This window comes from Mya arenaria, chromosome 5 (genome assembly GCF_026914265.1).
Source record: "Mya arenaria isolate MELC-2E11 chromosome 5, ASM2691426v1".
Classification (NCBI taxonomy): Eukaryota; Metazoa; Mollusca; class Bivalvia; order Myida; family Myidae; genus Mya; species Mya arenaria.
In genome coordinates, this window is record NC_069126.1 from 49,258,618 (window position 1) to 49,286,439 (window position 27,822).

The following is a 27,822-nucleotide window of genomic DNA, read 5'->3' on the forward strand; positions in this document are numbered from 1 at the left end:
ATGGTAAGAGTGTGCATCTTTAAATCATGTTAATCAGCTTGGAATCTCTATCTTATTAAATAGCTCGCCACAGTCCAAACGGTTCAGCAAAAACAATGGCAGTGTTACTTCAATGCTTGACGAACTACATTGTGCTTGACACTTACTCGATGTTCATAACACATGCGCGATCTTTACACCTAAGAGTGTGGGTAAGGAAGATAGTCACAGGCTATGAATAATTTTTTTTTGTAACGGTCATTCTGAGAGATACGTGTTTGGGCATAGTATCAAACTTTGAAAGCTTTTGTTAGGACTTTTTATTCTTAGATTTAAAAACGCGTTCATCTGTTTAAATGCTGGGTGCTAAAATTTCTCATTAAGGAAACATGACTTATATAGAACGTACATAGGGGATGAGAAGACAAATAAGAGAGAGCGAATGAGTGATCTTACCTTTGACGAGCTGACACTGATAATCCAACTAGAAAACTCATTTGCAGTTAATCACTGTATCAAGTCGTTGAATAGTTGGAGCTCTAGTATTATCTTATAGAATTTGTTTTTTTGTCTGCATTTTAATAATTGCTTCGATTAGTTTTTTTTTTAATTTCGGAAGTATTGATTGATAGACACATGAAGGTAAGATGGTACAAGTTAACGTACACCTGTACAATGAAACGCCATAATGGTATAATTCTTGTTATATTTTTTCTTTAAAACGCTGTGAGAATATCAAAGAAAACTTTATTGGAAATTATCAGAACAAACTTTGCTTCGAAAGAATTAAGGTTAACTCATGTTAAAATGGGAATACCTCAGAATAATGTCAAAAAGTCATTACTGATCCTGGTATCAAACTAACACACATTATCTGTACTGTTTTTTCCGTCATTGATTTGAGATTTTAAAAAGCAATATCGTTTCTAATCCTAGCACAATTATATGTAGCCACCAGATATAAACATTTAACATTACAACTAAAGCCAATGGCATGATGAAATTAAAATTAAAAGTTTTTTTTCTAGAATAAAAATCCATTCATTCATTCGAAGGTTTGGCAAATATTACAATTATTTTAGGTTCTACAGAAGTATTATATATGTTCTTGCCAACGTCAATCCAACAACAATGTAAACCCCTGTGAAGCTGTGTTTCACTAACCGTTTTACGGCGATAATCTCATTTATTTATTATCTTATTGGGTGTGTGGTATTTTTTTGAACGTTTGTGTCTCTCGCTCAGTGTCGTTGAGTCTGTTAACTGCGCCTGTAAGCAGAGTTTGCATTTGTATGTTTCATTACTGGGCTTGTACTTATAGTTTCCATTGAGCTTTTTTAGCGCTGTGGTGGTTGCTTTTGTTGTAAGAAAGGGACAGTGAGTCATTTTGTTTTCAAAATCATTTACATTGGCATAGAAATCATAAAAAAACACTTGTTGATGTTCCGGAAAGCATATTCATATTACAGATAATCATATTTTCAGAGCAGCTAAATGTTGTGCGCGCATTTTTAGCTCACGTTATCCGTAGGCCAACGGTGAGCTATTTGGATCGATGAATGTCCGTCGTCTGTCAACACTAAGTTTTTGTCACATGTTATGCCTCTATTGTCACGAAACTTGGTCAGGATGTTTGTACCAGTAATAATTCGGACGAGTTCGAATATGGGTCATCTGGGATGAACAACAAGGTCAAAAAGGTCAACACTTTAGAGGCCACTTTTTCAGTCCAAATATCCTGGAAATTTGTCAGAATGGTAGTTTCGTTGATTTCTAGCTTATGTCTGAATATGGGTTTTCTGGGGTCAACAACTAGTCCAAAAAGCCCAAATATGGAAAAACCTTGGTAACAATATAAGCCTAAATATCCTGGAATATTTCTGAAAGGTTGTTTCGATCCTTTCTATTTCAAATTCGAATACGGGTCGTCTGGGGTAAAAAAACTAGGTCACAGAGCCCAAATAATTAAACACCTTGTTAACACTCCAGAGGTAACATTTTTATTTCAAATATTCTGGAAATTTGTCAGAAAGGTTATTTCGTTGATTTCTAGCTCAAGATCGAATATGGGTCATCTGGGGTCAACGACTAGGTCACAGAGTCCAAATATGGGAAAGCCTTGTTAGCACTCTTGAGGTAATATTTTCAGTCCAAATATCCTGGAAATTTGTCAGAAAGGTTGTTTTGATAAATTCTAGGTCAAGTTCGGCTATTGATCAACTGGGGTCAAACACTAGGTCACTAACAGGTGGGTTCTAGGGCCATCATTGCCCTCTTGTTGTTTAAACAAAATGCCAGTTCGTTTTTACATATACGAGCCAACGATCAATATACGAAAATTATACTTAGGAATCAGATAATGTAGAATTGAAAGTTGTAACCCGTAACAAGTATTAATTAATACCACGTTCGATTTAGGTCGACATAAAATGATGTGTTAACGTTGACATAATTTATTAATTTGTTATTAAACATGTTAACAGGACAAAGATGGACTATGGGGAACATGGTTTGAATGAATCCTCTGACATTTCATCAATTGAATTAAAAGAAATGCCAGTCATTTCTTAATAAGAATGTGATGAATGTTTAAAAAAACCCCACAAAAACAGTATACCCGAGGATCATCAAATAATAGCTGTGGGCATGCAGAAAGAAAGGACTAACGAGTTCAAATTTTGGTAAAATGATGTGAATGTCAATCAATAATTATAACAGTTATATAATAACAAGGATGCTTTACTTCAATTTCAAAGGGAATATGTTCACTTTAAGAGGCTTGAGCAAAGAGAAAAACGCAAGAATATTACAAAATAATTTGAAAAAATAATCCAAGGATGTTGTGAAATAAATAGAACTGGCGTGATTAATAATAGATAAAAAAAATTCATATGAGCCAGCATGATGTGATAGAATTGTCGTTGGTTAAAAGTGGGCGTAAGGGAACAATAGAAATCAAGACGATATCATGCATCAAAATGAGAATACTCGTTTTGTTTACATTCCATTAATGAGATCACAAAATCAAAAATAGAATTTTCATGTTCAAGGAATGCTTAATATCCAAGAATTGAAATGGTGTGATTTTGTTGGTAGGCGAGTAAACCCTATACGAGTAAAGATTAAATTAGCCCAACATTTTTTTTATAATTTGGTTTACGGGACACTTTCCAAAAGAAATGAGTCGGGGTGATGGGAATAAAATAAAAGTCAAAATTTTCGCCAGTCGACCAAAAAAATATGAGTAAGGATAGAACATATTTTTATTTATTTATTACAACTGTTGTATATTGTCTTTTTGCACCTTGATTATACCTTCGAACTGAAATTACACTATTCTGAACTGAAAATAAGGTGATTTAAGTCGTTTTATGCTCTTTTTAATATTTAAATATGTAAAACAAATGCATCTACATATTTTATTTTTCATAAATGAAAATTATTTGTTGGATAAGTCTGTTGTTTTCATATCATGTGCTCTGTTTTACATGTCTCTTTGTAATACACTATACCGATAATGAATGTCACAGTTTGCGCGTGTTTTAAATGTTTATTAGTAAATATATCTATTCTTATTGTTTCCAATTAAAACATTCAAGTTTATACTCACCACTCGATAATAATTAATGTATTTCTTTACACTTGTGCTTGTGACACTTATTAAAATACATAATTTAGAGCCTCAAGCAAATTACTACTACAAGAACCAAACAAATTTATTACACATAGATGATCATCATATTGCAGCTTTCCATACACAAGTAAATAATGTCTCTATTAGAACAAGAAAATATTACAGTTTTCTAAACATGACATTAAAACTAGAAAACATTAAGGCATTTAAATCAGGACATAATAATGTTTCTATTAAAACTAGAACACATTAAGGCATTTAAAACATGACAATATAATTAGAAAACAACTTTCAAACATAAAAACAAAATGTCACTATTAGAAATAAAAATAAAATACATTCTATACCACAAACTTAACAATGTCACTGCTTTGAGTAAAATTAATTTTTGCACCTATACACACATCAGTTTTCATTGTCTGTATTCAGACTACAAAACATTTTTTGTGGTGATATGAATTTTAATTTTCTGCAGTCTTTTATTGTTTTCTTAGCACCTCTGGTCTTGATAGGTTTTGTTTCCCTGCATGTTGCGCTTATCGGACAAAGCATGTTAAAGTGTTCCTTTAAATCTCGCACTTCATCAGTGTCAAGAACATCAATGTCCCCACAGTAGAAGCAGATATCGTCAAAAATCATTGTTTGCCCTGAAAAAGCAGACATTTTCATTTGTAGCCTTCAGTAACTTGGTTCGTTATACAGGCTCGAACAAAGCACTTATAGAGTAAACTAAGTTTACAGTCATATTGAATGACCAGGCTGCCATAATAAGATGCTTTGGCAACAATCATTTTTTTATAATTCATAAGAATAAATTTGGCGCTGAGTGAGGCTTGTATTCAAGTAGATGATTTTCAGGCCAGAAAAGTTGAATGTCCAACCTGCATAATAAGATACCTCTATTAAGTACTGCATGACAAGGCTTGCTTGACAATGATTTGGTACTTGTAAGCATGGAAGAGCGGATCCCCGTATATGTAAAGAAGCTCTTTCTCAACTCTGGTGACCGACTGAGCCTCAAATGATGTCAATTTTGCTGGGCCATACACAAACCTACGTTTACCACACTCCCGGCACATAATGAACGCCCGACCTAGGTCATTTAAAGATGCACATAAAATATAAATGAAAAATAAAACTGGAATCTATATTGTCCTTTTGGCACAAAAAGTTTCTGTAGAATATTTTAAACAGAACTAAAGTTTTAGCAAATCAGTACAGTATTTAGACAGGTTTAAAAAATACTGTAAGTGCCGAATTATTGTCCATAATCATTTCAGTTAGGTATTTTTTCCGGCAATGAGTACCTTATTGAAATATATGTTTTAATTGCTCTAAATGCTTAATTGTTGTTGTTTTGTTCAGCTGAACTAAAAGCATTGTTAAGACCACTTTAAACATTACTGTGCCTCAAGCTTGAACTTATAAGGGTCACACTTTCAACAATGATGTGTTCGAACGTCTTGTCCCTCTCAGATGAAAAACATCTTTGAAAACTCCATCCACCAACCGTCTGTAAGCTTCTCGGCAAGGACTTTCTTTATTTTAACGTCCTCTTGCAGCTAAGCATTAAATTCTTCCATAACTTCACGAACTGATAACGTTAATATTTCTTTTCCTATCAATGTCTTTTTTGCGTTTCAATGATTTTGTGATTTCAAGTGTTTACGTCAATTAGAATCAATTAAAATATTTAATATCACATGTATTGTTGCGAACATCACATGTCGCAATCTTTTTATAAAGGTCTAGGACGACGTAATTACCATGATTCGGATTGGCTATAAAATTTGACAAATCGTCTTCGAATCTTCATCAGTCTTTTTTCGAACACACGAAAATATGACAGTTGGCGGCCAGAATAAAAATAAAAGATAACGAGAGATCTTTTACTTTTATTTGGCTTTAGCAAAAAATAGGATCGGCGCTCCTGTAAACCACAGAAAAAAATGCTGGCCTCAGGTTAATGCATATCTGATCGCTCATGTTTAATAATTAATGAGTCTTTGTATTTGTTTCGAAACAATATTGTGCTATAATTATGTTTTCTAATAAAAAGGATAATAAAATAAATACAGGATAAGACAAAGAAAGGTGAAGTTTAATGGCCGGAGGATCCAGCCTCTGGTACAGGCAAACCGCGTTGTCTGTCGTGAAGGGCGATGATGGTGCCGTGAATGCTGTATATAAAGTTCAATATGATGGAGATGATGATTTGTATGATGTGAATTTACTGCAGGCAGGTTACAAAGAAGGCACACGGACATTTTATGATAAAAAAGGTATTTCTAATTTTAAAGCAGTTGTATAATTTTTACGCATTAAATGCATACATGTTCTGATGAAGTGATTCTGTTCTTATTTATTTTCAATACATTTTTATGTATGACAACATTAACCCAAACAATAACATCCCTTGGCACTAAAACATAATTTATCTTACACTTTTTATTCATGCTTTCCTAAAGGATTAAATACTTACTTACTTTAAGAGTTGCGTTTACAAATTTCGAATTCAATAATTTTATAGAGATACTTTATCAATTTTGTTTTTATAATCAATGAATACTTTTATTACAAACAACTTCATTATATTAAATTAGTTTTAACAAGTTACAACTAAATTTAAAGAAAACCATTGCTTTTTATTTCAAACAACATAGCGGCAGCCATTGCAGAAAATCCATGAACCTGTTAGCATGGCCATAAACTAACACTTTTCACTTCATTTATCAAAATTAATATATATATACAAGCCACATCAGAGCACGCATCAACTTTTATACCATGAATGAAAGAGCAATAATACCATATTATCTTATAAATAAATTGTACTCAACGACTGGATACCCAAATCACCTGTTAACGAAGGAACTAAGCCAGAGCATTAGTGCTTAAATTTCTTACAGATACAATAGAGTCATTTAAAGACAACTATCAGATATAGCTCGCCTTTCAAGGTTAAAAATTAAACCCCCGGTAAATGTACATTTTACTGATCGTTCCAAGGCGGTTCCTAACAATCCTTGATAAACATACCTAGTTTATATATATATTATATTTATATATATATATATATATATATATATATATATATATATATATATATATATATATATTATGTATGCACTGTGCTGTTTGTGGAGTTTTGTGCTGTTCTTCCATGTTCCTTGTTTTTAGTTTTTGTTTTTATGTTCTATGTCTTTGGCGTTTACCCAGTGCCATTAAACCGGGTTTATGTTTAAACGTTTTGCTACTGAGCTTGTATCTGTAGTTTTTCGCATAAATAAACACTTGATCATGAAGTTGAGCCCTTAGATCAGGGATAGAGCCCCTCTGAGTCCAGTCATGCACAAGTTACCATTGTTCCCGACCAGAGAAGATTTGCTCCCATTAAGTATGAGAAACATTACCAGTGGTTGTACTACTCAACTATTAAGAATGGCTATATGTGTAAAAACTGCGAACTCTTTGGAACTTTATCTGTCCAAGACAAAGCATTTGTAAAAAAGGTGTACAGTTGACATCCGACCAGAAAACTGGTGTTCCACCAAAGCAGCAAGTACCACAAGTTTTCCGTACAAAGGTTTGCCTTAGCAAAAAGTCCAGCACAAATGTCTACTGGCAGCTTAACATGAAGATGCCAGTCAAAAAGCATGCAATAGATCAGCACTAAAAATATTTAAATGTTTGGTCTTTATAATTAAACAGAAATGGGCTGTCACTGAAAATGCTGAAATGTTCATTCGATTCGTAGCCAATTTGAGTGTGACAGACCTCGAAACGTATTTGTCAACATAAGTCATCGTAGCCAGATGAGCGTCATGATGTGATGTGGGTATACTGATGATCAGAATGTTGAAACATTCTTCATTGGGTTTGTGCAGCTGACAAAGGGGACTGCAGAGTGTAGACCATTGAAGTTTTCCTGCTGGGGAAGAAAATTGATATTACAAACATTAGATTCACTGGATTTGCTAGATGTAATACAATGTATGGCGTGAAAAAAGGTATTGATAATATATTATTGCAATCTGCTTATATTTTTTTCAATTAACATATTAACAGTTTTGATTAGGCATTATTAATTAACCTCAAAGGTTAATGACAAGCGTATTTTTACTGCCCGGTCAGTCTGAAATACTTATATATATTTTTCAGGTGTACAGCGAATGGTTAGGCATGCGAGTCCATTTTCGGTATACATAAATTGCCGAAACCATCGTCTTGCACTTTGTCAAGCCCATCTGATCAAGAGATTCCCGCTCATGCAGGATGTCGACGCAACACTTCCGTCGTTGTAGTCACTGTTTGAGTTCTCCCCACAGACGGACTGTGTATGGCAAAGACCCGCTCATCATTACCAGGGCTGCAGCAACACTATGGCTGTCACATCTACAGGCATCCGCTAGATTGATTTCAATGTATTAGGACTGAATCACTGTTTCAAAGTTGGCAGACTCTTTTTTGTTTCGGTCTTAAGTGGTATAGAAATATTTGATTAACAAGACTGTGGCAAAGTATTTGGTGAATTAGAATTTTAAATGCCCCATTCAGTGGATGGACTACTTTTTTAATCTTGTCTTGCCTCTCAGGTACGTCTGTATTCCTGACACACTTGATGCAGTATACGCTGAGAAAAGAGAACCCGAGATTCAAGGCATCAGACAAAATGTAACTGACAAGAATATTGTACCTACAGTTCTTCTTCTGTGCGACATTCTGAAGCCAGTCAACATGCTGTCATTGTACTTGAAAAAAGAGAATGTAAATTTCACCTCCTTGCCTGTGCATGTCAGAAACACTATTGATTCCCTCTCTTCCTTGGTTGCTGTGTACCGAGAGTGTGCTGGCAATTAAGTCAACAGTGAAACTGAGTTTGCAAGGTATGATGAGCTGTTCTCCGAGATTGATGAGCGCACTGACCTTAACAGGAGAATAAGGCAAAACAACCAAAGGCTCACTTCTGATGCATCTCTTGAAGAGACTGGTAAATACAATACATATGTGATTATATGACACTGATTTGTCAAAATAAAGCCACACATTTACAATATTTTAAGGTATTTTTTTATATTATATGTACTGACAACTGACAAAATGGTTTATTATTGTATCATATTTTAGCAGGTGTAATAGTCAGTTCTTCAATAACTTGGTGCGGTATTTTTTCTTCGCGTTTTACATAATGTACATGTGCTGGCTTTGCGGTTACTCAATGTTCTTCAAGTTATGCAGCCCGAAACAGGAAGAATTCATCAATGACTGTCTTATTGGAAATGGTAGTCCCCATTCCGTGCTGTTCGAAAACGGATGGCTTGATTTGGCTTCCAGTTCTCTGAACCACTCGTCACTAGGACCATGCTCAATACTGAAAAGACAAGGTTTCTCTGAAATAAGTATAAAATAATATATATATGTGTGTTTGTAATAACGACGCAGTTTCAGTAAAACATTATAAAAAAAATGACAGTAATATTAATTTAAGGGAGTATTCATTGAATAAAATTTTAACCGTGTTTAGAATTTAAAATTAACGAACTTATATCTTAGGCATTAAGGTCAACAGATCTCTTGGCAATGTCTAGAATAAAACAGTGGGCTCTTGTTCTAGATAAAGGTAGACGTTGGGCTGCGCGAAACAGAGAAAAGTTGACGAATGCCTGAGTATCTTCCTCAGACAGCTGCTTTGGAGGTCATTTTTAGTGCGGAGGTCAGGATTCTTTCCATGGTTATGTACTGTTGTCCTTGGTATACAGAATTACTTTGCTGCTTTTGACATACGTAAGTGCCCCCGACGGACGCTGGCAATTGCATGCTTCAAATCGTTATCAGAGTATTGTTTAGGCATGTTGTCTAAACACTGAAATTAATGATCAAAAATTAATGATAAAATTGGTATAAAGGGTACATTTTTGTGGAAACTCATAGTATACTCATAAGAATAATCATAACAATAATTGTAATAATAATAGAAATGATTAAAAAAATACTGTTTTTATTAAAATTACATATCTATCAAAACACCCGCAATGTCCCTATTATTTCTATTTACTAATTGACTATCAATTAACATAAATACCCCGTAGGCAGCCTCATGATTCTAAAATATTATTCCGTACAATACTAGAAAAATGAAGCGTCGCTAATGTAAACAATAACAGTCAGTTCGTTCTCGAAATCAGGAAGACACTGAATATCAATGATATTTTGATTCATTTCTGATATGTAGACACAATGAGCATCTTTTGTATAAGTCATTTTAGGAAAACCTTGTATCTATTCATAGATATGCAAATTAGGTTCACACGCATTCGCAATGTGCAGCGCGTGACGACACACTACGTGCGAATTTGTGTACAAAATGTAAAACATGAATACATTAAATAGTAAATAATAATAGTAAATCTATTATTGTTATCATTATTGTTATTTTATACAATAATAGTGCACCTCATAATAAATTACAATTTGAATAAGATAAAAAAATCTATTGTTTTTTTGCTATTTTTATTGCAAGATAAAATATTTTTAGTATTTACCTGTTCAAATCTTACAAAAAACGGAACGTATAAAATTCAAATATATTTTCTACAGAATTAGCTTTTTGGATGTATGGCAACCGTTTCTCCCTTATCTAAGTATGTTCGGCAGTGTAATCTACCAAAAAAACTGTCCACCTCTGTAATTTTTCTATAAAAAACTGTTTGTTTATATGCCCAATATGTAAACGTATTGTCAACATTCTTTTGTTAAAAAGAATTATGAAAAACATTTCTTAGCAATAAAAAGCTTTTTTTTATCTCATGTTTATAAAAATCATTTACAACGACTAGAAATGATAATAGAGTGGCAATAGGGGCAACAAATTATTATTTAAGGTGCATGAGACAACTAATGTTATGAAGCACACTAGTGTATGCAAAAGATGGCAGAAATTTTCAACGCGTGGCGCGGATCGAGAAAAATATTATACATAAAATGTAGATTTACTCCAAATATTATGTTTGAATATGGTTATTTTCTTTTATTAGAAATAGATGAATATTCATATGAATACTTCTTCTCTCATTACGTACTTTCAATTTCCATACTGCATTGATTACTTCAAGGTCAACGTAATGATCTATTCAAGGCCAGAATATGAAAAATACCCAAAACATTTGAGTTTCCTACACCCTTTTCATTTGATAGTAATATTTTGACAATGCTTCAAACCTTTTTGATAAGCTAACGATTCATAGCATTACACGATACCAAACGTTGTTGCAAAATTGTAATTATTATAAATGAGTCTTATGCATAATTGAGCTAGTATCAAAGGTCATTGCAATGTTAAAATAACAAACAAAAAGCAAACAACTCATATTTTCTGTATATGTTCTTCATCTTTTGGTTTATTAAGTTATGTTTGCTAACAAAAGGGTCTACAGAAATTGGCATTTTATAAAATTATCTATTTTTGTCCATGGATCAGTTACCTTTCAATGAATGGTTTTTAATATTTTATGCAAGCAACTAGGAAACTAGGGTTTTCGAAAGAATGCTATCGAAGGCAATCTCTCTTCATAGAAGAGCTGTATTCAAAAGGTAAAAGTGTTTCACTGTTTAAATGTAAAATATATATCTTATATTCACATATGAACAGATAGTAGATGTTTTATAATGTGATTCATTTTGAAAGACAAAAATAAACATTCCAAAATTGAAGGTCAAAATCATTTGAATGTCAAAATGAAAACAATCAATATTAAAAGCGTCGTGAATATCTTATTCCTTTTGCTTGAAAAAGTCAAAACATTAAATCATATTATCAATCAAAATCAATTATAGTTCATATCTTTTCCCGTAATGAAAGTCAAGTTAACCATATAATTTCCCTACTTTCGCCCATACAGTGCTTAAAAACTACATAAACAATAAACAAATACTTGGATGTTTTATAAAAACTATTCAAGCAGGAAGTTTCACTTTTAAACTAGAACTGTAAGCCATAGGCTAACGAATACCCCCACCCCTCCATGTCTAGGTTGTTTGCCCTGAAGTTAGGCCGGACAAAGCTAATTTTGCCTACAAGGGGAGATAACTCCAGTCAGGGTCATGTGACCTGTACCAAATTCACAGAGGCGAAAGTTTACAACATGGCCATTAATTTCTGAAAGTTTGATAAAGATTTGTTGAATAATAACAAAGATGAATCCCGGACAGGGCTTATTTTGCCTACTTTAACACATCAAGGGGAGATAACTCCAGTCAGGGTCATGCGACCTGTACCAAATTCACAGAGGCGAAAGTTTACAACATGGCCATTAATTTCTGAAAGTTTGATAAAGATTTGTTGAATAATAACAAAGATGAATCCCGGACAGGGCTTATTTTGCCTACTTTAACACATCAAGGGGAGATAACTCTGGTCAGGGTCATGTGACCCGTACCAATTTCACAGAGGCGCAAGTTTACATCATGGCCATTAATATCTGAAAGTTTGAAAAAGATTTGTTCAATAACGACAAAGATGAATCCCGGACAAAAAAAAAACGGACGGACAGACGGACAGACAGACGGACAACCCGATTCCAGTATACCCCCCCCCCAAACTTTGTTTTGGGGGGTATAATTATATCCAGTGCCTTTCCAACTTAATGTGGTAATATTCTAGTACCAAACAACCCCAAAACATTGTGGCCAGGTCTAAACAGTATTTAGAATACGTACATAATAGTATACAATACGGCGGCTCTATCAATTGCACAATATTCAAATTTGCTATTTTGAGGTCATTTTAGTGTAAAGAGATTCTATATTCAGCCTCCTTAGTTCCAAATTGACCACATAATAGCAACAGGCAGATTTCACGTTTTGGTGACCAAAAAGTTCCCGGTGAATATTGATTTTTAAAATTTATTGCAGATTTGTGATTTTAACATAATATTTTACAGCAATTACTCATCTATCATATTTTAGAACATTTGCAATGATTTATTCATGCATTTTTATAAAAAAAAAGAATTTTGTATCACCATACCATTTGTGCTAGTGTTACAATATTGCCGGTAAAAACTTATTTTTTATAAATATTTTGATCCAAAGAAGTATTTTGTCTTGCACTAAATGATTCATTTATCTATAAAACAGATTGTACAGACAAAAATTAAAGATTGTTTTGTTTTTCTCAAATAAATTTATTGAAACAAACCCAAATTGGACAACAAGACAGAAAATATTTTCTGCAAACATAGGTTTTCTTTTTATATTAGATCAGATAAGCTATAAACATAAATGTTTTGTTGTGGTGATATAAATGTCTCTAGTATGGTGCAATTATCATTGCCTTTGATATTAAACATATATATTATAAATTGCTAATTGCGAGTATGTGCTAGTGTTACCACAAGACAGAATGAGTAACATTAGCAGTATGTCACATTAGCTGTTGGACAGAATGTTTCACAACAAAATAAAATACAGACCTACCACAGACTCTTTGAGCTTGATACAGTATAAAACAAACTATATAAATGATTGATAAACACAGTCAATTGATAATCACATAAAAATCATAATAATCATACAAGATTGACGAAGATGCAGTGTGACAGACGTACACATTTTATGAGCTTCTACAGTTGAAAATAGTTTCTTTGACTCTTCATTTAGTTTAAATGTTGTTATAATGTTTTACTCATTTGAGATTTTAACAACCTGTTGTTACAATATAATTCTATTGCTTCTCATATAGTTCCTACTAGTTTTGTTCATGTTGATTTATAAATACACTGTTGACCTAAGTTTATATGGTGTCAGACTGTATGACGAATCCTGGAAACACTGTTCCCGCAGCAGTTTGATTAAACAATCTCGTAAAAAAATATACCAATCTGGATAGAATAACTTCCAATATGAAAAACCAACAATAGAACTAAATATCAGACTGTTGTGTGTCTTAAAGGCCTAGTTTAAGCCTTTTAAAATGACCCTCCCCCTTTTAAGGCCTAATTTAAGGAATATTTAACATGATAATCCCCTGCTGTGCATCTCCTTCTAATCACACTGGTTTGACAGTAGGGGCCAATTTCGTGTGTTTACCGGTAGGTTTATCGGCTCAGGGCCATTAAGGGTCTATTTCTATCTTAAAATATCCCATACTGCGCAGCAGGATACTCAGATCGGAGATCTGATAAGACAATTAGGCAATTATGCACCAATCAATTGTAACCACGGCCCCCCAGGTCCGGGGGTAAACTGGGGATAGCCGGGGGAAAGGGCCGTGTTTTTACTTTCCAGGTGGCCCCGCATGGCCGTGTGAGTGCGGTGGTTTTGTCTTAGTGTCAAATTTAGCGGAGATATTGACTTATATTAAGTCTCTGGGGTGCGGGGGGGGGCATTTGGCCGGGGTTTTACCAACAGTTCGTCCCCGCAGGGCGGGGATTTTACCCGGGGTTTGCTGGACTAAAAGTCAAAGTCCCCGCTATTCTCTGGACCTGGGAGGGGGGGGGGGGGGTCGTGGTTACAATTGACTGGTGCATTAGATTAAAATCAATTTACAGAGGTTGTGAACAAATACAGTGTCATAAGAAGAGATTGATCAGAAATCTTTGCCCCGAACTGTATATGCCTACACAGTGACATGGACACTGATCAAAAGATCTTATCATAAAAAAAGGCAAACAAACATCCAGAACTTTAAAACCTGTAACAATAACCATCCCACCTGCAGTAACCTTGCATATAATCCAACGCGACACAGCGGAAGACAATTCTTATAAAATAATGTTTAATGTAAGTAAATTGCAACTGTCAAACAATTTAGACGATTTACACATCATCTTCTTGTCTTCAAGGGTATGGTTCTGAAAAAGAAATTATTACATACTTTCTGTTGGGATATGAGAATGTTCTAAGTTATATATGTCTGCCTCTAACACAACAAGTCGTGGGTTTGGTTTGATCCCCACTAGGGGTACTTTCTCATTGCCTCACAAAACTAACACAATACGTAATGTTTTCTACCAAGGGAGCAGATTTGAGAGATTAAATTCACAGAGCTGTCTTCACAATCTTACAAACTAAAACAAAACACTCGAACGTAAATGCCATAAATTCATACATTTAATTTTTTAGGCAACAGATCATTTTAGATACTACTTTTACTAACACTTCTTATTGTTTCGCTACATTCAAAAAACCGTTTTGTTTGAAATACTACAAGAATACAACGTCAATTTATTATCTGTAAATCTATTCATCAGACTCCTTCCACATGGAACAACATTTAGTTCGTCAACTTGCGCCACAATACCACTGGTCATCATGCAACAGTCAATTGTAACCACACACCCTAGGTCCAGGGGTGGGGTTCAGGGAAAATAGAAAAGGTCTTATCAGATCTCCAGGGGTGGGGTTCAGGGAAAATAGTCTTATCAGATCTCCAATCTGATAAGACCTTCTATGCAGTTTTCAATGTTTTATTATGAAAATGGACATAAACTAGGCCTTTAACTATTTTTTTATTGTGTATATATATATATATATATATATATATATATATATATATATATATATATATATATTTATATATATATATATATATATATATATATATATATATAGTTTTAAAACCTCTAAAATATTGGGGCCCTGTTTATATTTACACCCGAATTATTGGGTCCACGGTGTATTTATTGGGGCATACCTCAATATTGGGTCAAAGACCCAACATATAAGGACCCAACATAATTGTTTGTTTTAAATGTATCTGCAGGGTCAAATACGTGATTGCAACCTGTATTCCTAAACACATTTATTGGGTCGCAATTTCACTGTTGGGTCGCCAAATATACACGCACCGTGTTTCGTGTATATTTGTATATTATATGACCCAACAATTCTAAGGGTTTTGCAAGTAATATATATAACATTGTTGGGTCAACTGTTTCCATCTGGTCAGCACTGCACTGCCTGCTGCCTCATTAGTCCAGGTCTAAGATTAAAATGTCCCACCAGTCCTGGTTTGAGAGTTAATTGTCTTACAAGCCTTGGTCTGACAGTTCACTGTCTCACTGGTCAAGGTCTCTATGGTAACATCTGTATGAAAACAATTTATGACCCAACTGTTATTCAGAGTTCTAATGAAATATATAAACTAGAAGCTTCACACACAGAGGCCAACGCTCATCTGTTATTTCCCAAGTCCATAAAGGGGCATAAATTCTGATAAAAAGCATCAGAGTTATGGCCCTTGGTCAGATTGTAGCCCTTGTGATGGTGAACAACTGTGTGAAGTTTCATTGCAGTAGCTTTACTAATGAAGAAGTTATGGCCAAGGTTCAAGTTTTTCACACCTACAATAATGACGAAGACGACGACGACAACGACGACACCAGAGTCATCACAATACCTGGACTTTTTTTCTTCGAAAAACAGACAAGCTAAAAATGTATGATACATTGTTGGGTCACTAATCTCAAATACTAGTGGCAATCTTAGCTCTGAAGGTAACCTTAAGGAGCACACTGGCAACATTGTTTGATAATGGTTTAATTTGTGCCAAGTTGTATCAAAATTTACCTACCTTTGGGGGCAGGAGGTTATTTAACCAAAATAAACATATCAACTAGAAAATGTGTCCATAGGACACAGATGCCCCCACTAGTGTTTTGTCAAAAATGCAGATTTTTCACTAAATCAAGGCCCATAACTCCGTAAAAATACATTTTAGCTGGCTAAAAATACTCAGGTGCACAAGTTGAAACCCTAAATAATACATCCATGCAGTTTTAAGTCACTACCACAAACGCTTTTAGAGTTATGGACGACACAAACTAAAAATGCCGCTTTTTCACTAAATCAAGGCCCATAACTCTGTAAATATAAATTTTGGCCGGATGAAAATACCCAGGTGCACAATTTCATACCCTGAATAATACATCCATGAAGTTTCAAGTCTGTACTACAAACGCTTTTAGAGTTACGGATGACACAAACTAAAAATGCCATTTTTTCACTAAATCAAGGCCCATAACTCCGTAAATATCAATTTTGGCCGGATGAAAATACCCAGGTGCGCAAGTTCCCATCCTGAGTAATACATCCATGAAGTTTCAAGTCTGAACTACTAACGGTTTTTGAGATACACGCGACACAAACTTTTCGGGACGTACAGACGGAATGACGGACGGACAAAGGCAAATCTATATGCCCCCCACTTTTTAAGTGAGGGGGCATAAAAACAACAAACAAACAAATCAAACAAGAACAGAAACGTTGGTCTTAGCTTAAAAGCCTTCACAAACTAGGCAAATTTTCAATGTGGAATCCTTACATTGCACGTAGCACAGAATGTTCAACATCCTTGCATCGCCGCGATTGAGTTGTCCGCGTCCATCAAGATTTTATGTTGCCGCGATAAGTGTTTTCCTCATCGGAAAGTGAAATGCCTTGAAGGCATCACCGATCTGTAGAAAATTTGATAACCTCCGCAACCTTTGGCGGCCTTAATGCTGCATAGGTCTGCGCAATTGTGCAGACTATTGTTATCAATGCATGTACAAGTAAATAATTCAACGTTACAGACCAAAAAAAAGATACTGTATAACCTTCATGCAAATCTTTTAGTAATTTAATAATCGCATGTTCAAAATTTTGTTACGTCCTGTACAAGCATTATTGGGCATGTGTATTAACTATTCTTCATTTGGCGTATATATAAAGCCTTATACCATGACCCACAGGCGATGTGCATCGAAATAAATCGTGTATAATAAGGCCTGAAAATGCATGGGCAAAATTTATCCCTGTGCCTTTACAGAATAAGGATTAAATGGAACAAACCGGGTTTAACCCTCTGATTAGTTAAACTTTTAAAGCATGAATTTGGCATTTTTACTGATGTATCTTTTTTCTGATCTTCATTTAAATGTATTTAATGCATGACAATATAGAAGTTAAGAATTATTTTAATGACACACAAGTATTTTCAAGTCTATGTAAGCATCATGTGTGAGAAGGCCAGTACCAGCAAATGGGTGACCATAAAGCCAACTTCAACAAAGCTCAGATGAGCAAACAGCTAACAAACAATAGAATTTCAGTTTCACCTGGAACCTGATAAAGACTCTCTTCTACAGCTCCTTTCTACAAATAAATGAAGAATACTAAAGATGGCATTTATTCCATAAATTACCTTAGAGCTGTCAACAAAAAAATCATACAATAACCCATTAACCAATGTACCCGTATATGTTTTAATTATGTAGCAGGAAAAAAAATCACTAACCTACTAGCAAAGTAGACCCAGTTGAGACAGATTCAACTTTTGCTTGGACATCAAAGGCATCAGTTAAGAAATAACCTTCACTCCAACTAGGACTATTTTTAAGGATATATACCGGTTTTTAGTTCTGATGCACAGTAAATTAACCATGAGGGACTTGGCTTGAGTGGTTTATTTTCTATGCATCATAAGTCCAAACTGTTGTATATTCTCACAAAAAATTAACATCCCTATGTGGAGCAGATAAGTTTATTACAAGAGGAAAGAACTTATACCTACTTTATTTTTACAGGAAATAGTGATTTTCATGCATTGGTGCATTGCCCATGTTATTTTTTTTTTCAATGTGACATCATTACAAAACATCTATGTCATGCCAATTAATGCTGGAAAAGCTTAACTTGGCATTCATTGAAAAGAACCCATATCAGTTTAACGTTCTGTGGTATCTTTGATGATAAATCAAATTAATTTAAATGAGAGGTGATCTTGATTCTGTCAGAAAAAATAATGTGTTGATAGCATCAAAAACAAGCATGTCAGACTTCAAAAGCGTGGCTGTGTTTGTCCCAGCATATCAAACAATGACTTTACTATGTTTTTAATGTGATCACATCATGTCATGTTAAAATTCTGGTCATTTCACCAGAATATATTTATAATCACTGCAGCAGGCGTCAAGTGCTTGTGTGGCAGCCGTGAAAAGTCTCCCTGTACTTCGTCCTTAGTGCAGTTATACTTACTTTCTGGTCTTTTGGGACCATTCAGTGTAATTTGGTGAATTTGAAATCAGAGTTCCGCTTAACTAGGCTAGGGGGCGTTGGCAGTGTTGCACCTAACATTACTGTCAATGAACAGTCTCAATAAAACAGAGACTGGTGTTTTCACTCTTCCTTTGCATTGTTTGTTTCCGGAAGATCATTTCATATATTAATGGATTAAATTACGGGTACACTATTTTTACCAAAGTGAATATCAACGTCAGCAGGACTTTCCCAGAGAGTTAAAGTATATAACAAAATAAGGTTATATTATAAAGAAATTTTGCAAATTTAAATTGCCACTAAATCTTCAAGCAGAAAACTTAAAACTGTTTAAACAGGACACTTGATGCCACCTGTCTGCTATTAAGGAGAGCCGCGTCAAGGGAAATCCTACCTTATGGTCAAATTTGGTTGCCTTTGGATTTTTACACAGACGAATTCCCAATTTCTTCAGCTTTCAAAAAATGTATACGTGTGTATGTGTTAGAATGCAAAGAATGCTATTGTAGTAAACACAAGATCTGTAAAATAGAAAATAATATCCAATCAAATTATAGTATTATGAGGTTGAAGGTTATATAGGCAGTAAAACATATTCATTTGACGTTGCATTTTTTAAGCAAAATCATTTTTTGTGAAAATTTAAAAAATAAATGTTCAATGGTTCTTTTCTAAATGGGTTTATATAGACAATTGGTGTTGTTTTCAAAAACACCGAATTACAATAACTGATCCCGAAAGACCAGAAAGTAAGTATAACTGCACTGAGGACGATGCATGCATTGTGAAACAACTTGGTACAAATGTTCACCTCAACAAGACAACATGTCATGAAAAAGACCTAGGTTCCTATCTCAAACTTAAATGTCAAAAACAGGCACCTTTTGCAGTGTCTACTTTGTACATCAATACGTGGATTCTGAAATAACTGGATACAAATCATCACCTCATCAAGACAATGTGTTGGGAAAAAGAGACACAGGTTCCTTTCTGAAAGTTCAAGGTCACAACTTGGGGTAAAAGGTCAAAAACGAGCACTTTCTGTCATGTCTGCTCTGTAACTCGGGCATCATTGCATGGATTCTAAGGTAACATCATACTTAAAGGCGTTTGCGGTAGTTACAAATCTCGGCTCTCGCGAGAGTTCGTACTAATGCGTTGTAAATGCAGGTGGCTGCTTAATACAGGCTGAAACTAATACAGAAAGCTCCTATAGGAGCTTTCTGTATTACTTTCAGTCTGCATTAAGCTGTAAATTGTCTTAAAAAACATTTTAATCATACTTCCGGTTTAGAGAGTGTCCGAGATTTCCCTGTAAATGGTACTAAACCATAGAAAAATGTGCATTTAAAGAGCCAATAAAATCTTAAAACTATCGGTGACCCCTATTTTTTATTTCATATTTCAACAAGTATTTGTATGGTCTTTCAAACTACAAAGTTTAAAAAAAAATCTATGTTTTAGAAAAAAAATCGACCTTACTGTAGCAAACGCCTTTAAGTGTGAAAAAGTGCCTTCATGCTAGACCCAGTCCTTTTGGGGCATGTGTCATGTGACTGTGACAGCTCTTGTTAATCATTTCTTTTTATATGCACAAAGAAACTTTGGTTGTATTTTGTTATGGCGCATCTTCTGATTGTCCATCCCTCTGTCTGTTTGTCTGTTAGCCATTCTTGTCCGCTCAATAACTTTAATACTATTCAGCTTAGGGCAACCATGGATTAAAAATTAATGACCCAACAATTCTTACGGTTTTGCAAGTTATATATATACTCAGTTCCAAAAGAAAGTGTGCACTTCGGTTTTTGTTAATTTTATGTATTACTTTTAACAGAAATATTATGATGTTTGGCATCAAAATTGAAAGCAATTTATGCTCAATTGTCTGTGCATTGACAGTGCATTCAATCGACTGCAAAATTGTGTACATTATAAAGGAAGTGTTCGAAATTCGAGACCGATACGTTTAATCAAAATGGAAAAATAAAAAAGTGCACACTTTCTTTTGGAACTGAGTATATATTACATTGTTGGGTCAATTTTTTTATGACCCAACAATTATTCAGAGTTCTCATGGAATATATTAAAAAAAATGTATAATACATTGTCTTTTTGTCTGTTAACCATTCTTGTCCGCTCAATAACTTTAATACTATTCAGCTTAGGGCTACCATGGATTAAAAATTTATGACCCAACAATTCTTAGGGTTTTGCAAGTTATATATGGGCCGTTCCACGCGAAAACCCGCATTATTGACATTTTTGCAAAAACAGAACTAATAAATGGAAAAAGAGTTTTGACTGTTCTCTATAATTTCTGAAAATTTGAATGCATTATTGTGAATAATAAACTAGATAGCCGCTTCAGAACACATATACCCATGCCGTTTTAATAATGACGTTACGAACGTCATAATGTATGTTTTGACGTCACTTATATCTTATTTCTTTTTTTGACGTCAGTTACAGAAAAATGTTATAATTTTCAACACTAAAATATTTTCAGCAGAATTACAATGGTTTAATGATTCTATTCAACTAAAAACACAGAACAACCCGTTTTTTACAGTAATTACAGTGGTACAAAGTTACCAACAGTCAATTTTATAGAATATGGGTGGGTTTAGAACATGGGTAACCATGGCAACAAATATAATATTTAGTGATTTTTTCAAACATGACCAGTTTCTAATTTGATTATTCTGTATAGGACAATTTGTTTCCTGGACATATTAGGACATGAAAAAATTATCATTTTTTAACACTTTTGTGAGGCTATTTACTCAATTTTATTTCGATGTCACTAATGCTGGTTTTTGCATGGAACAGCACATATATATTACATTGTTGGGTCAATTGTTTTATGAACCAACAGTTATTCAGAGTTCTCATGGAATATATAAAAAAATGTATAATACATTGTTGGGTCACCAATCTCAAATACTACCAGTAGCTATCTTATTTCTGAAGGTTACGTTATCGGGCACCAGGGCAACACTTAATTAGGAACCAAATTAATGTCAAGGTCACAGTTATCTGAAATATAGAATGCCTGTGCACTCAAACATTTCTACTCAATAACTTGAATAACTTGATCAATAGGTCAAGGCCACTGATTTTTAATCTAGTCAGTGCCATTAATTGAAACCCATTAAGCTTAGGACTACCTTATGCGGTGTTATAGATGATCATGGTCTGTAGGTGATGCTTATTTTTATACCCCCAGAAACCAAGTTCGAGAAGGGGTATATAGGAGTCGGCACTGTCGTTGTTGTTGTCATCGTCATTATCGTCATGGTTGATGTAGGCATGAAAAACTTTAACCTTTGTTCTTGAAGCTACTGCAATGAAACTTCACACAGTTGTTAACAATCACAAGGGCTACAATCTGACCAAGAGCCATAACTCTGTGATGCTTTGTTGTCAGAATTATGTTTATGGACTTAGGAAATAACAGACAAGAGTTGGCCTCTCGTTTTGAATTGTCTCTTCAAGACGATAATGGAGTAATAGCCCATGATAACAAAACCTTGTTGTGTCAGGAGCTGGGGCGGAGGTATTGATAGTTTTAGGGTTTTTTTTATCTGTAGGTTAAATGTCAAGGTCACTGTGTTAGGATTTTGATGAGAGGAAGTTTTCTGGCTAACTTGCGGAAGGTTGATTGTTCTACCCAGATGCTTGATTGATTCATACAATACTAATTAATAGAGTAAGGCAATTGCCATGCACCAGTGAGACCCATTCATAGTCAAATGTTTGACATTTTTAGCTCGTCTGTTTTTCGAAGAAAAAAAGTCGAGTTATTGTGATAGTCTTGGCGTCGTCTGCATCGTCGTTGTCGTCGTCCAAAAATTTTAACCTTACCTCATAACTCAAAAACCGTTCAACATTTTCAAATGAAACTTGGTACACATGTTCCTAGGAATAGTACGCACATCTATACAAGGTCACATAACTCTGGCCTTACTAATTACTCAGTTATTCCCATTTTCGGACATAAAAAACAGACGAGCGTTGGCACCCACTCTGCAGTGCTCTTGTTTATAATACAGTGTAATGCAATTTTCAGAGTTACCAGACATAAACCAGTTGTTAGATGAAAATGAGTTTGATGATGAAGCGTCGGAGGAAAGAGGTAAATAAAGTTTACTCTCCAGTGATTTTATTCATGTGAACTTTTGAGATTGTTCTTTGTCTGAACAATATCTCCACATGTTGGGTAAAGGTGATGAAAAAAGTAAAACGCACACAATTTTGATTTGGATTAGCCTAATCTAGTTACTCAACAAACAGTTATATTTAAAACATGCAAAAATGTTGAGTTTTTTTTATAAATTTGATATTTGAAAGGTGCTGATTACATGGAGACCAGATGGAGATTAGAGACTATTTATTTACAACCTTCAGAACTGTTGGAATATGTGTTAAGATTGGTACTGTAGACAGAGACCATCAACAGAACACTGTAGGGTCAATATGTTTTTTCATCCATTGTCATCTGCTGAAACCCAAAGGATGGGCTGAGCCGTACTCCAACAGATCCTGAGCGATTCAGCAGATGGTAATGGAAAACAACAAGTGTGTTGACCCTGATCGTGTATAAATAAATATAATCAAAATATTGCCAATTCATCATTTAACCTTATAATAGTAACCACTGTTTTCTGACATCATACATTTTGCAGGTTTGCAATGATATCTTTTATTAAAGCACCTTTTTATGCTCATTCAGGTGCAGATTTTTATGCATAACTGTGATTTTATTCAGGTCTTGTTCCCTTCGAGACTGAGACTAGCGAGGCAGTATATTCTCAGACGGAGACTAGCGAGGCAGTTGAAGGTCCTGATCCTATAGAAACTGAGACAAGCAAGTCGGTTGTTGATCCTGATCCCATAGAGACCGTGGCAGTTGACTCTCAGACCGAGACTAGTGTTGAAACTGATCCTGCAACATCTAGTGGTAAATTGTCTTTATCATTGTCACTATATATTGTCGATCTAATTCCAAAAGGATGTAACTCATTCACAGTTGTAAAGAAGTTATGTCCTTTTGTAATTAGATCGACAAAAAAGAAATATACACTTAGACCCCCCTCCCTGTTCATTTGTTGACCTATATACATTGTATATAGACCTGTGACCTTGACCTACATAAATGAACACTTAAAAATGTGTGACTGTAAGATGCACATACATGCCAAGTACCAGTATGAAGCAGCTATTTTATTCACTCACAACTTAGGTTCACTGTGTAAAACATAATAAGATCAAAACAGGTGACAAATACAGGCTTTCCAGCGTTCCTCTTTTTTCCTACTATTTCTTTTTTTCCCTACCTTTTTGAGATGGCTCCTATTTTTTCCTGCTTTTTCAAAAAAGCTCCTATCCAATTTTTTAGCTCACCTGAGCAAAGCTCACCTAGATCAGAGGTCAAGGTTACATTTTCCTTAAAGGTCAAGCTCATTTGAGATCTATCAAAAAATATTTTTTTACATATAACTTAATATTGATCATAATTATGCAACCACATGCAACAGTAACTTGAAAATTAGAATGTGAGAGGTGTATAAGAATTACAAATTTTGTGTTGTGCGAAACTCTGAAATGGCCTGGGGTACAGCATCAAACTTGACAGAAATATTACCACCATTAGCTGTTGTGCACCTACTATTTTTATACCCCCATCAAACAAAGTTTGAGGGGGGTATACTGGAATCACCCTGTCGGTCGGGCGGACGGTTTGTTTGTCGGGCGGTTTGTTTGTCGGTTGGTCGGTTGGTCTGTCCACAGCTAACATATACAGTTTGTGGAGCGAACTCCTCCTTCAGTTTTTGACGGATTGTAATGATACTTGGTATATATCATCAACATGAATGGTAGATGTGCAAGACGTATTTTTGGTGCATATACCTCAAGACGTTTCAGAGTTATCTGCCCTTGAACTTAGGCTGTTTTCTTGCAACATTGTGCACAATTGTTCAATACGGTAGGTAGTTTGTGGAGCGAACTCCTCCTTCAGTTTTTGACGGATTGCAATGATACTTGGTAAACATCATCAACATGAATGGTAGAAGTGCAAGACATATTTTTGGTGCATATACCCCAAGCCGTTTGATAGTTATCTGCCCTTGAACTTAGGCTGTTTTCTTGCAACATTGTGCACAATTGTTAAATACGGTAGCTAGTTTGTGGAGCGAACTTCTCCTTCAGTTTTTGATGGATTGCAATGATACTTGGTATACATCATCAACATGAATGGTAGAAGTGCAAGACGTAGTTTTAGTGCATATACCCCAAGACGTTTTAGAGTTGTCTGCCCTTGTACTGAGGCATTTTATATAGTGCTTACTTATATGTATCAGATGGCATCTTGGTTTGTGACAAGGAGGCGGATGGGGTATTTGTCACATTCAGTGACTGTTCTAGTTTGGATTGTCTCTTAAAGACGATTGCGGAGTTATTGCCAATTATAACTTAGAATTGTATAGGCTTTGTGTAGCCCATTACTCTGAAACAGATTGGGGTGCAGCCATCAAACTTGACGGGAATATTCCTCACCATGAGTTGTTGGTCTCTTAAAGACAATTACAGAGTTATTGACAATTATAACTTAGAATTGTGTATTAAGCTTTGTGTCTTGTGTTACTCCGAAATTGATTGGTGTACGTCAAACATTAAGTTCATTAAAATGTTTAAGACTAAAAAAAATATTGATTTATATTGTACCATGGATTTTCCTACAGTCTTCTGCTAATGATTATGGAGTTACTGCCCCTGATTATTAAATAAAGGAGAGGGGAACAGGGGAGACCTTTTTTAGTGACAGAAAACACCTCTAGTTAGAAACTGCACTGGCTTTGCAATTGCATCACTTGCTCTAATGCACTTCTACTATAAGGAGTAAAATATTAAATGTGTTTATGTGATATATTTATATCTTGCATTGATCAATGTGACAGATTAGTAATTTTTTTCAGGAAAACGGGGGGAAAAGAGACCTTGGACAAAAAGTGCTGAGGAATTTTTGAGAAGAGCTTTCAAAAGTTACCTCACCAGAAAAGCAGCTAGTGTCCACAATACAGACATAATCATGGCTCAAAACACATGTGCCGAATTATCTGAAAGATCAAAGGCTCAAATAAGGTCCAAGTTAAACAACATGAAGTTGGGGAAATCAAAATAATCTCCTGTGTTACAGAGGAACTGGAGAACATGACTGTTCCATCTTTAGATGATGTTTGTGCAACTTTAAAGTGTTGCTTTCTGACAATGAAGCGTAGCTTTAAACGATTTTTTATAGAAAATGATTTTCGTAAGGTGTTTATGTGGTCGTTAATTAATGCTGATGATTCGTGGTTCGATCTGTGAATCGTCATCTCTGACTCGTGGATCGAATCGGATCGCCACTTGACCGGCGATCCACAGCCCTACAAATTGGACAATCATTATGTAATAATTAAAATTGATAATAGAACTATCACTAAAATATTTTGATGCTCTTTTCTGACAATATTGTCAATATTGTCAAACATTCTATTTTATCTAGAAGTCGGAGGCAAAATTACCTATTTATATTTCAAAGTGATATAAACCTTCAAAGCAAATAAATAGGATCCTGATGAAACAACTACAGATGCTGTCTCGACGGGGTCCAAACTATTTACATATCAAATTGGTTACAGGGTTGATTGTTCATACTTCTTTATATCCAGAAGTTCTTTTTACAATATTCAGTTAAAAAAAACTAATGTCTTGCTGTCAGTTTTTGATTGCCTCCAACTGTCCCCACTTTCAGGAAACGACTTAAGCCTCTTGGTGGGCCAATTTGGAAATTGGTTCCTGATCCAATTTTGTTAACAGATCTGATCATCATGTCTACTAGAAGTAAGACATGTTATATCTAAATCCATACATTTTGCAATTTTAAATTCATTCAGCCCTAGTGTCAAAGATAAGCGTGGAATCATACCGATTCGACCCAATAGCTTAATGCATTTTATATATTATATATAACATATTGGGTCTAAAGCCCCAGTAAAATGATGGGTCTGACCCAAGAAGTTGGTGACACTAAAAAGGTACCTATGTCTCAAGATTTTCTGATGTATATTGATATACATAGCATTCCAACAGTCAATCTATACTGTATATAGGACAGTGACGCCTGTATCACTATTATATCTAGTAGGTCCCAATAAATATGGATAGGATTATAGTCCCAATAAGTTGGCGAGTTTAAGTATATATATATATATATATATATATATATATATATAGGCATTCAGTTAATTTAATCTGGGACAGTTTGAAATTGAATGAAAAACAGTCACTAGGTTGAACAGTTTTAGAAGCACAGAAACAATGTTCTTCAACTTTTATATACTCTAAGGGGGGGGGGGGGGGTCAAACAGGAATCCAAAAGTAACACCAAGGGAGATGTCCTATTGTCATGCAGTAGCACACATTGTTCTGTCCAAAATGTAACACTAGCATTCAGGTGACTAAAATAAGGTAAAGATACAATATATAACACAAGTTTGTGTCAAAAATAAGATTTGTCAAATAAGAAACACAAAGAATCACAAAATGAGCATACAAATATTGACTTTCATCTCAAGCATTCTCTCTTGTTGATGTCAAACTCTGCTTCTGTCCTATGTAACATTAAGGGAAGAGTCCTTTTGTCACATTAGCAAACATATTTCAGTCCCAATTATAACATAAACATTCAGTTTACTTAATCAAATTCAGATTAAGTATTAAACAGTTAAGCTTGTAGCAAAAGCATACAATGGATCACAAAAAACAAAACATAAATATGTGTTTTATAAAAAAAAGAAGGTTTCTGTTCAATGTCACATTTGCAGTTATGTCCATTTGTCACGTTATCATCTATATTTCTGTCCATTTTATAACGTTTGCATTCTTAATTCTGTCCAATAAATAACGACATCAAACACAAAAGTGGTATGAATTCAATATAAACTACGTACCTAATGAATGAATACTTATAAACGATAGTTTACAGACGACATTGTTATGTTCGAATAATTGACTCTGGGAAAGTCATCAAATTTGAACGATTTTTTAATGCTAGCGTGACATAATGTTAACGTTACATAGAAAGACAGAATGAGCCAAACATGGATTAAGTTTTTATCAACGGTATTCAC

The 27,822-nt window shown here is 34.6% G+C and overlaps 1 pseudogene; it reads left to right on the top strand.

Moving 5' to 3' along the window:
* Positions 1-5,717: 5,717 nt before the first annotated feature.
* On the top strand, positions 5,718-26,503 carry LOC128235762 (uncharacterized; annotated as a pseudogene).
* The last annotated feature ends 1,319 nt before the right edge of the window (positions 26,504-27,822 follow it).